Below are 9,840 nucleotides of genomic sequence, written 5' to 3'. Positions count from 1 at the left end.
ACTTACTGGGCAAGAATCTGTTCATTTTGTGACACTGATAATATTTGACACTGATAAGACTCATATGAACCTTCTCAGTTAATAGAGCAGGTAAAAGGAGCTTTTATACATGAAGCACAGGAGAAAACTGAATTTGAAGATAAAATATGGTGTAAAAATGGAGTCAATAGGAAAAAGGGAAATGTAATGGGAGAAAGAAAAAGGAGAGGGGGAATACACCAAGATATTTCATATAAGATGATTTTCTTTATTACAATGAGCTATTGCAATGATATGGAGGGGAGAAGGCAAGGGGGAATGAGGGAATCTTCGCTTTCATCAGAGGTGGTTAGGAGAGGAAACAGCATATATACTCAATGGGGTATAGACATCTGGAGTAAGAAGGAGGAGGGGACAGGGGGAAGGGGGTGATGTGAGTGATGGAGGAGAAGATGGACCATGGGGGGAGAGTGGTCAGATATAACACATTTTCTTTTTTACTTCTTGCAAGGGGCTGGGATTGGATGGCCTGTCTGGGACCATAGGACCAGGTGGATGCTGGGCCCAAGGGGTGGTATGGGGGCTCAGTGCTTCTTGGCCCCAGGACCAGGGATCTCTCTGCTGCGCACTCAACTACCCTACAGCAGAGTCAGAGTGAAAGGAGAGAAAATATAGTACATGGTAGTGGAGAAATACGAAAGGAGGGAGTTGCGATCAGCAATGGCAAAGGTGGTAAAATATGGAAGTAACTTTTGCAATGGATTTATCATAAAGAATGTGATCCACCCACAACAAAGTTATTGGTGTTGGAACAAAGACTCAAGCACATTTTTTATTTTTTATTTTTTTATTTTTTAAAATTTATTTATTTTGAATTGTACAATTTTCCCCCTAATCTTGATTCCCTCCCACCCCCCACAGAAGGCAGGCTGTTAGTCTTTACATTGTTTGCATGGTATACATTGATCTAAATTGAATGTGATGAGAGAGGAATCATATCCTTAAAGAAAAAAATAAAATATAAGAGCAAAATTACATAACAAGATAAGGGTTTTTTAAAAATTAAAGGTAACAGTCTTTGATCTTTGTTCAAACTCCACAATTCATTCTCTGGATACAGATGGTATTTCTCCATCACAGATATCCCAAAATTGAAGCACATTTTTTATTATTATTATTTTGGGGGGGGGTGCAGGGCAAATGGGGCTGGATGGCCTGCCTGGGGCTGCATAGCAGGGTGATCGTTGGGTGTCTGAGGCTGGATTTGGACCCGGGTGCTGCTGGCTCAAGGGCCAATGCTCTGTCCGCCACCCAGCCATGCCTACTATTATTACTATTTTATCTTATTTTGGGTCTTTTTTTTTCTTTTTTTGGTTTTTGCAGGGCAGTGGGGTTGCGGTGGCTTGCATGTCACACGACTGGATGATTGTTGGGTGTATGGGGCTGGATGTGGGCTCAGGTGCTCATGGCTCCAGGGCTGGTGCTCTGTCCATTTCTCCACCAGGCCATATCTACAATTATGACTATTTTTTTAATTTTAATTTTTTAATTTTAATTTTTTTCTTTATCGCTCAAGCAAGTCTATTTTTTGGGGGAGAGGGTATTTTGTTTACTCTTAAACAAGAATATTTTATTAATGTATAAAAACATTATTTGTACAAAATGAGAATAAATAAATATTAAATATTTAAAAAAAAGAATCTGTTCATTTTGGTCCAGATCCTCCCACAACAGGAGATCTTCTGGCCCTTAAAAATGACTTATTGATACTCATGTTCATTTCCCAATGACTCCATTGTAACCAGTCAATAGAGTCAAGGAAAATAGCAGGAGTTTGGCCACATCTGAAAATGAGCGCCACTACCTCCTAGCCAATAGACCAGCTTCATTATCACCAAGATCTCTGAAGCTCAGTGTTCATTCTGTCCCTCCATTGAGCAGAAAACCAAAGTTTCTCATTTACTCTGAGTTCACTGCTTTGTCTGGGCTTTCTTAGTTTTGCTTAAGATCACCCAAACCTCCCAAGGACTCCTCTTTGCTGATGCTCAGCTTCAAGTAAAATTGTTTGCTCAGTCAGGTTACACTCAGAGGCATCCAGTTGCTGTTTCCCCTGGGCCAGCTTTATCTCCTCTGTCTCTCCCTGGCCCAGTTCCAGGAAGACACATGGAGTACAAGGTGAGGCTGGATGCTCCTCTCTCCCATCCCAGGTCAGTCCTTTGATTCCAGGACCCCACCCCTCCCAGACTCTTTAGGGTATGGGCCCAGAGAGGGCAAGCCTGTTTTCAAAAACACATATTTCTCTTCTTTGTGTCACAGCCTCAGACCTAGGCTATGCTTTGTTAAAGAGCTCACCATGACAAGCCTCCTGAGCAGAGGTCTGTCCTTCAGCTGGGATCCTCTATGCCAGCACAGCTTCATCTGGAATCCCTCAACTTGAATTCTAACCATAGTGGGATCCCTAGATCACTGGGAGCTATGGTTTTCCTTTGCCCCTGAACTAGGTTAGATACTTTTAAACCATTACAGTCACTCAGAATAAGCACCATCGGTTTCACGTTGGCTTGACATTTCATCTCCTTAGATTAAAATAAATATTATTCTCTGAAGGGGTCCACAGACTTGACTAGACCGATTGCCAAAGGACTCCTTGACATATGAAAAAAGGTGGGAGCCCCCTGCCCTGGGTCAATCCCCTCCTTTTACAGAAGAAAAAACTGAGAGCTAAGTTTTTTCCAAGGTCACTTGTCTAATAAGTAGCAACACAGAAACATCAACCTTGGTGGAATGTTGACATTACATGGGAAGGCCTCAGCCCCTCTCTGCTTCTTCCAGGTCAGTCTCCCTCTCCCCAATTCCCCCTTTCCTGCCCAGCTCTAACGCTGGTATGTGGACTCATGGCAGGAGAGCTGAGGATGCAGGCAACTAGGCTAGCCTTGGGGAGCCTTGGTTTGGGTGTCTTCACACACCAGACACACATAGTCACACATACACTCACACACCAGACACACAAGCATACACGTGCACACACACACACACACACACACACCCCGCATACTTACACCAGACATACACATTCATACATATACACACTCTTGCAACTCACACATGTACTTACATATCACACATTCACACAGTGCACTCATGCATACACCAGATCCATACATACACAACTCACACTCACACACCAGATGCACATACACAGTCACTCACACTCACATATTCACACAACCACATACATACTCACATGCATTCACACATACAGACATGTACCCAGACTCACTGGACACACACTCACACACATACACACTCACATTCATGCATACCTCAGACACACACACACTCTCACACTAGACACACACATACTCACATACACACACACATACCAGACACTCACACACATACACATATACCATAGACACTCACACTCACACATACACCCCACACATATACACACTCAGACACACACAGCAGATAGGTTATTTTTTCCCTTTAAGGGACTTGAAACAGTCATGGATGTGTGTTGAATGGATTCCGGACATGTCCTTTGATTCCGGTTTAAACTCAACTTTTCAAGCTCGCACAACCCAGCAGAGGCCAGTTTGGCTCGAGCAGAGATGGAGGGGCTGTTCATGCGGGAACCAGGTCAGGGCCACTGGTGCCGGAGTCAGATTGAGTAGGGTCTTCAGTGCTGGTTTTGGGGGGGGTTGGTTTCCATCTCCAAACAACAGGGAGAGAACCAAGCAGGTGAGGAGGTGTCTAAAATGGCAGCTGTTTTGGAGGAAAGAATAGGGAGAGGCTGGAGGCAGGATGAGTCAATAGGCCAGAAGGTAGAATGGTTTTTGGGAGGGGGAGAGGGTAAATTGGGAAATCTTGAATTTTGATGAAGGGAGGTATTTGGAAATTGAAGGGATATATAAAATGCAAAGAAAACAAAAAAAAGTCAAAAGACATCGTGATGTCGGCTAAAGTTGACAAAAGGGTCAGCTGTGGAGGCTAGGGAAGAAGGACTGATCCAAGAGCCTATGGCTAAATCACAAATCTAACATTTATTAGACCACCGGGTGGTGCCACAGTACATAACACTAGTCTGGAGTCTGGAAGAACTGGGTTCAAATTCAATCTCAAAGCACTTAGTAGCTTGGTGACCCTGAGCAAGACACTTAACCTCTGTTTGCCTCAGGTTCCTCCTCTGTAAAATGGGGATAATAGTAGCAGCCACCTTGCAGGGTTGTTGTGAGGATCAAATAAGTTAATGTTTATAAAGAAAAGTGCTAGACATAACTCCTGAGGCCTAGTAGGTGCTCTCTCAATATATATTCCCTGCCCCTCTTTTGTGACCAGAGGGAGGGATTTTGTGAATGCTCTAGATGTATTTTGGAGAAGGGATGGAGGGGACTCAGGATGGACCATCTGCTGTGAGAGGGAGCAAAGTTGACATTGTTGGTGAGAGGGGAAAGGAAAGATTTGGAGGCTTGCTCTGGGAAGAGCTGGGACCTCAAGGAGGGCAGATGCTCCAGTAGCTTCTCTTGGGCCCTATCTTGAGTTGGGTGTCCAGGGCTCTGCAGGCCTGGGGAGAATCTAGAGAGACTTCACTGCAGTGACCTTTGGGCATCAGACATAGGAGTCAAGCCAGAAAGTACTGACATCTTGGGAAAACTAGGGGCTAGAAGGAGCGTGAGGGTGGAGGAGACTAGGGTGGGGAAGAATGGGAGCAGTGGAAGGATAGGAGAGTATGGCCTGAACGTTATTGCCATGTTCTGGGGACAGGAGGCACCACTCTGAGAACCTATGATGCTGAACCAGAAGCAAAGCTAGGCAACAGAGAGGTCAAGTCACCAGAGGGGATGCCAGGGCAAAGCTTGAAGTCTCCCAGGATGGCAGCACAGAAGGGATGGAGAGGGAGGCATTGATTCTGGGCCTTCTAGGCAAAGCTGGTGAAATGCCAGTACCAGGAGTGGGGTGTGATAGTAGAGACCTAACTTCCCAAGAGGAAGGGCAATGGAAGGCTGCTGAGGGAGAATGGTTGGGGGGGGGGCATGGGAAGCCTCAGAGCTGAGATTATTCACTTAGAGAACTGGAAGAGAACCAGCCTGACCATATTGAAGCCTTTGTTGAGAACATGGTGTAAGGGATCCCAAGAACCCAGGCTCCCCTGCCCCTCCCTAAAGATCTTCCACAATAGGAAATGGTTGTTGTAGGTAGTTTGGGGGAGTCCTGGGTAGTGACCAATGGATCCCCAAGAAGCCAAAGCTTCTTAGAGGGGGCCTGAGACAGGCAGAGATGATGAGTTTGGCAGGGGCATTGGAGTGGCTTCAGCTGGGGCAGTTGCAGGGCAGGCAGAGAAGTCTCTAAAGAGAGATGCTCATTTAGTTCAGGGGAAAGAAGCTGCTGAGGGGGCAGCTGCCGCAGGGAAGGGCTGTTTTGGTTTTGTTTCCCCAGAACTTACTCCTTGCAGAGGACACTTTTTTCTTTACAATCTGTTCCCCAGCCATCTCTGTTTTAAAAACAATCTTTTACTTTCCTCCAAGGACATGTTGAAACAATTTTAAACATTTTTCAAGTTTGGATTTCTCCCTTGTTCCTTCTCTGCCCTCCCCCTAATCTGATAGAAGTCAGATCTGGGCAATGATGTTCCCCATGAGTCCTGGGGCGCAGGCACACTGGAACAATGACAACAGCAAAGGAAGCATGAAAGAAAGTGAAAAAGAGGATCCTTCCATCTATTCACATTATCTCAGTTCACAGATGGACTCTTGAGAAGGCAAAGTAGACCAGGAAGGAAGGAAGCAGGGTGCCAGGCACTGTGTTAAACCCTTTACCAATGGTATCTCATGTGATTCCCCACAACAAGCTTGGCAGGTGGGTGCAACTATTATTCCCATTTTAGGTAAGAGGAAACTGAGGCAGGCCTGGGTTTGAATCCTGTCTGTCACTTCCTCCAGGAGTAACTACAGGGAAGTTGGTTTGGATGGTCTCTGAGGGCCTTTCAGGTTAAAAATTTTTGTTCTTCCTGATCCCTGAGGGTCAAATCCTCTCTGGGCAAGTTGAGTCAGGCTAGCAGGAAAGATTTCTCAGCTGAGCCTGGAGTCTCTCTAGGGGATTGGGAAGGGTCAGTCAGTTAAGGGCTCCCCTACCCCTCCCTAAAGACCTTCCACAATAGGAAGAGTAGGTAGGTTGTTGTAGGTGGTTTGGGGGAGTCCTGGGTAGCAACCAATTGACCCCAAAAAGCTGAAGCTTCTCTGAGATTCTGGGCTTCTGCCCATGGGTTAGCAAGGCAGGGACTGTCCGGCTCCTGCCTCTAACCCATCATAAGGAAGGGTGGTGGCTTCCCAGGTGGCTTAGGAGGAGGAGAAGAAGGTCCTGTTAATCCCTCTGCCCAGCCCATCCTTCCCTGCTGCTCTGTCTTCCCAGCAGTGGACCTGGAGATTGGCTGAAGAAGCCCAAACCTCCCAGCAGCTTAGCTTAGCTCCTACTGGTGCCTTCCAAAGAAACCCCCCCCACCCATGCCTTCTCCTTTTCTTCTCTCACCCTTCTCCATCTCCTTCACCAACCCAACCCCTAATTCCCTCATCATTTCAAAGCCCTCCCCCCTCCCCCCAACACCTTGGCCCCTTCTTCTCTGAGAGCCTGGCTTGCTAATGCCCAAAGATGGTGAGACTTAAGCACCAGGGCTGTGCCCAGCACCAAAGGCCATCAGGAAAAGAGGGGCCTTTTGTATTTTGACATAGGAAGCTGCCTTTTGTCAGAGTCCTAGCTCTTGTCACTTTTCCAAGGGACGAATCAAGCCAGGGTTGGAGGCAATGGATTGGGATAGCCTTCTTCTCAGGTGCTAGGGAGGGCTAGCTGGATGATTGGGGTGTCCCTGATTGGTCCCAAGGTGGGGGGGAGACCACTGAAGGAAGGTACTATGGCCAGGACATTGCCAGAAGGTCTTAGTATTGGTCTCTGGAATACTCCCGAATCCCAGGAAAGCAGAGAGTGGAAGCCAGCTCTGTATAACCCAGCCCCTTTCCTCAAAGTAAATGTGTGTGGGGGAAGGGCTTGGACCTTGGTTGTATCATTAGGAGGCTGACCCAGAGACTGTGTAGGTTCCCTCAGTTTGCACTTAACTCTTCCCGCTCACACCCCTGGGCCACCCTAAGCTTTAAATGCCAGGAGATTATTTTCTGGGGTCTAAACTTATTCTTTTTTTTTTTTGCAAGGCAAACGGGGTTAAGTGGCTTGCCCAAGGCCACACAGCTAGGTTATTATTAAGTGTCTGAGGCCGGATTTGAACCCAGGTACTCCTGACTCCAGGGCTGGAGCTCTATCCACTGTGCCACCTGGCCACCCCAAAACTTATTCTTATTACTTGTTCATCCATGTCTGTAACTTATGTTATACCCATCCCCATCCCCAACCCCCACCCCAGTTCTCGTAAAATCAAGTAAATGAAAGAAAAGACACACAATTGCTAGGAAGGAGAAGGATTTTATTAATATTTCAAATATGAAGAAGGGATGGGGACCCAGAGAAACCCCCCTGGCAGGCAGGCACATGGAGAACCCAAGACCTTCTGAGATCCTGGCTGGGCTGGGCTGGGCTGGGCTGGGCTGGGCTGGGCTGGGTGGGGATTAACTTCAGGTCCTGGGATCTAGGTCTCTTATCCAGGATCTGGAGTAGTACCATTGCTCCTGGTCATCTCTGGGACTGAATGCTCAGTAGTCACAGGCAGGGAGGTTACTCTAGCACGTCCACCCTCCGGGGACAAGACCCCCAAGACTCTAAAGCCTCAGTTTTTGGTATTGATTGGATCCCATGTGCCTTTACAGGACCAGAGTTCTGTCTCATTGACATTTGGGCTTCCTACCAAGGCTCCATCTTCTCACCCCCCCCTCCCCCAAAGAAATTAAAAGCTCTTAGTGCCTTAGCCAGTGGGCCGGGGCTTCCAGAAGGGGAGGGAGAAGGATGAAGACAAAATGGCCAGGATTAAGGGGGGAGGGTTCCAGAAGCATCTATCTGTGGGAGAAACAAAAGGGAAAACTTTGATGAACCTGAGGAAAGAAACTGAAGAGGGGCTGGGTCCTTGGGTGTTTCAGAACTGAGGGATGGGAGGAAGAGAGGCAGCTGGAGAGTCTGGGCCCCAAGGTTCCCCACCTTACCCTGATGCTTGTGAAGGGGTGAGGTTGGATGTCCACAGCTACTCCAGGGAGCAGGTGAGGAAGAGGAGAAATCAGGAGAGGTAGGAAAGGGGGAAAGGGGGGAAGGAGGAGGAAGGAAGAAGAGAGAGGAGGGAGGAGTTCCAGAGGCACCAGACTGGGGAAGGTGCTGAAGATGAAGTCCAGGAGGAAGATGATGATGATGAAGAGGAGCTCCGTGGCCCCATTTTCCCATGCCCTACACCTCTTTAATTTTATTCTCAAAGAAGTATATGCATAGGAAAAAGGAACCACGAGCAGTCTGGGCTTCAGTGTCACCATCTTGATAGGGATGAAGGGAGAGCAGAAGACACCTGGGAACTAAAAGAAAGAAAGGATTAGATACTGGAGCCTCAAGAAAGTGCCCGGCTATTGGAGGCTCCTTTGTGACCTCCTCACCAGACTAGGATGGCTTTCTGGGCTCCTGAGCCCAGAGTCACCCCAACATTTCCTGGATCCCCCAGCACTATGAACCACACTCACCTGCAGGTGCCCAAAGCCCAAGGGCAGATGGTAGAGGCAGGGACCACTGCCATCCTTTAAGCAGTCATCTTCCAATACCCCTGTCTCCCTTCTTGACTTGATTGGGCAAGAGGAACGGAATAGTGATAAAGTATGAGTCTTACCTGAATGCAGTCTGGACCAGCTTGGCACCTTACCTTATCAGAGGGCCTGGGCAGCAGTCAGCTGGGGCCAGGGACCACCAGGGAGTGTGAGGCAAGTGCCCAGCAAGCAAAGCCTTCTAGGAAGGAAGAGAGAGAGAGAGAGAGAGAGAGAGAGAGAGAGAGAGAGAGAGAGAGAGAGAGAGCTGGTCAGCTAGGGATACCTTACCTGCTCTTCTCGGGAGTCAGGAGCTGACTGGCTGAAGAAGCACGCTGGCCCCTCTCAATTTATGTTAGCCCAAGACCTTGGGCAAAGCCTGACCACATACATTGTAGCTTGTTCCTCCGGCAGTTGTAATCAGTGCCTGCCGCTTGCCAAGGTCCCCCGCCCCACGAGTACCCATGAGCGATGAAGGGAGGGGTAGGGAGGCCACAGAGGTGGGGGGCCTGGGCCTCTGGGACCACAGGAAGACCGGGAGCTGATTGGCTGGCAGCTGACAGCGGAGGAAGAGTTATCTTGAGCTTGCGTCAAGAGCCTAGGGAAAAGTAACGGAGGAAGAACTCTGAGTTCTGGAAGACTGGAGACATTTATCTCTTCTCAGGGCTGGCCTTCCTTTGGAGCTTGGTTCCCAGGGAGAGATAGCAAGACCTTGGTACAAGGCTTGCTCTGCTTATCGGCAGGCGCCCAGGCCACCCAGTTCTCAAGGTTAACAAGTTCTTTCTGCACAGTCCATCCTCAGAATAAGTGAACATTAACCATTTAGTTTCTTCAAGTGGTTAGTGACTGGGTCAGCTCAGTTCCAAGACCCTGCCAAGGCTTGAGCTCACCCCCTCTGGAGCCTGGGGGCTTCACAGACCAAGTCAGACAACCCCAACTTGGCCAAACCAGACTCGAACCTGTCAGAGTTACCCCCATACTCCCAAGCCTGAATCCCTCATGAGCTCAGATTGAATGCAACTCCCTCAGGAGGCTCCAGGAGGGGAAACAGAGGCTCACAGGAGCAGACTCCATGTTTCCACAGCTGCTGCCCTTGGCCATGGAAGCCCAACAGGGCAGGGGGCTCTGGGTCTCTGAGAATGAG

At 48.3% G+C, this 9,840-nt stretch overlaps 1 long non-coding RNA gene across 1 annotated transcript; it reads right to left on the bottom strand.

The window, feature by feature from the left end:
* Positions 1 to 7,433: 7,433 nt before the first annotated feature.
* LOC141522940 (uncharacterized) lies at positions 7,434 to 9,068 on the bottom strand. Its single transcript, XR_012478252.1, has 2 exons — positions 8,121 to 9,068; positions 7,434 to 7,977 (listed from the first exon to the last, which is right to left on the bottom strand). It is a non-coding gene; the product is annotated as an uncharacterized LOC141522940 (long non-coding RNA).
* Positions 9,069 to 9,840: the final 772 nt, after the last annotated feature.

Source organism: Macrotis lagotis, chromosome 4 (genome assembly GCF_037893015.1).
Source record: "Macrotis lagotis isolate mMagLag1 chromosome 4, bilby.v1.9.chrom.fasta, whole genome shotgun sequence".
Taxonomy (NCBI): Eukaryota; Metazoa; Chordata; class Mammalia; order Peramelemorphia; family Peramelidae; genus Macrotis; species Macrotis lagotis.
The sequence above is the reverse complement of the archived record's forward strand: the minus strand, read 5'-3'. Positions and strand labels throughout refer to the sequence as shown.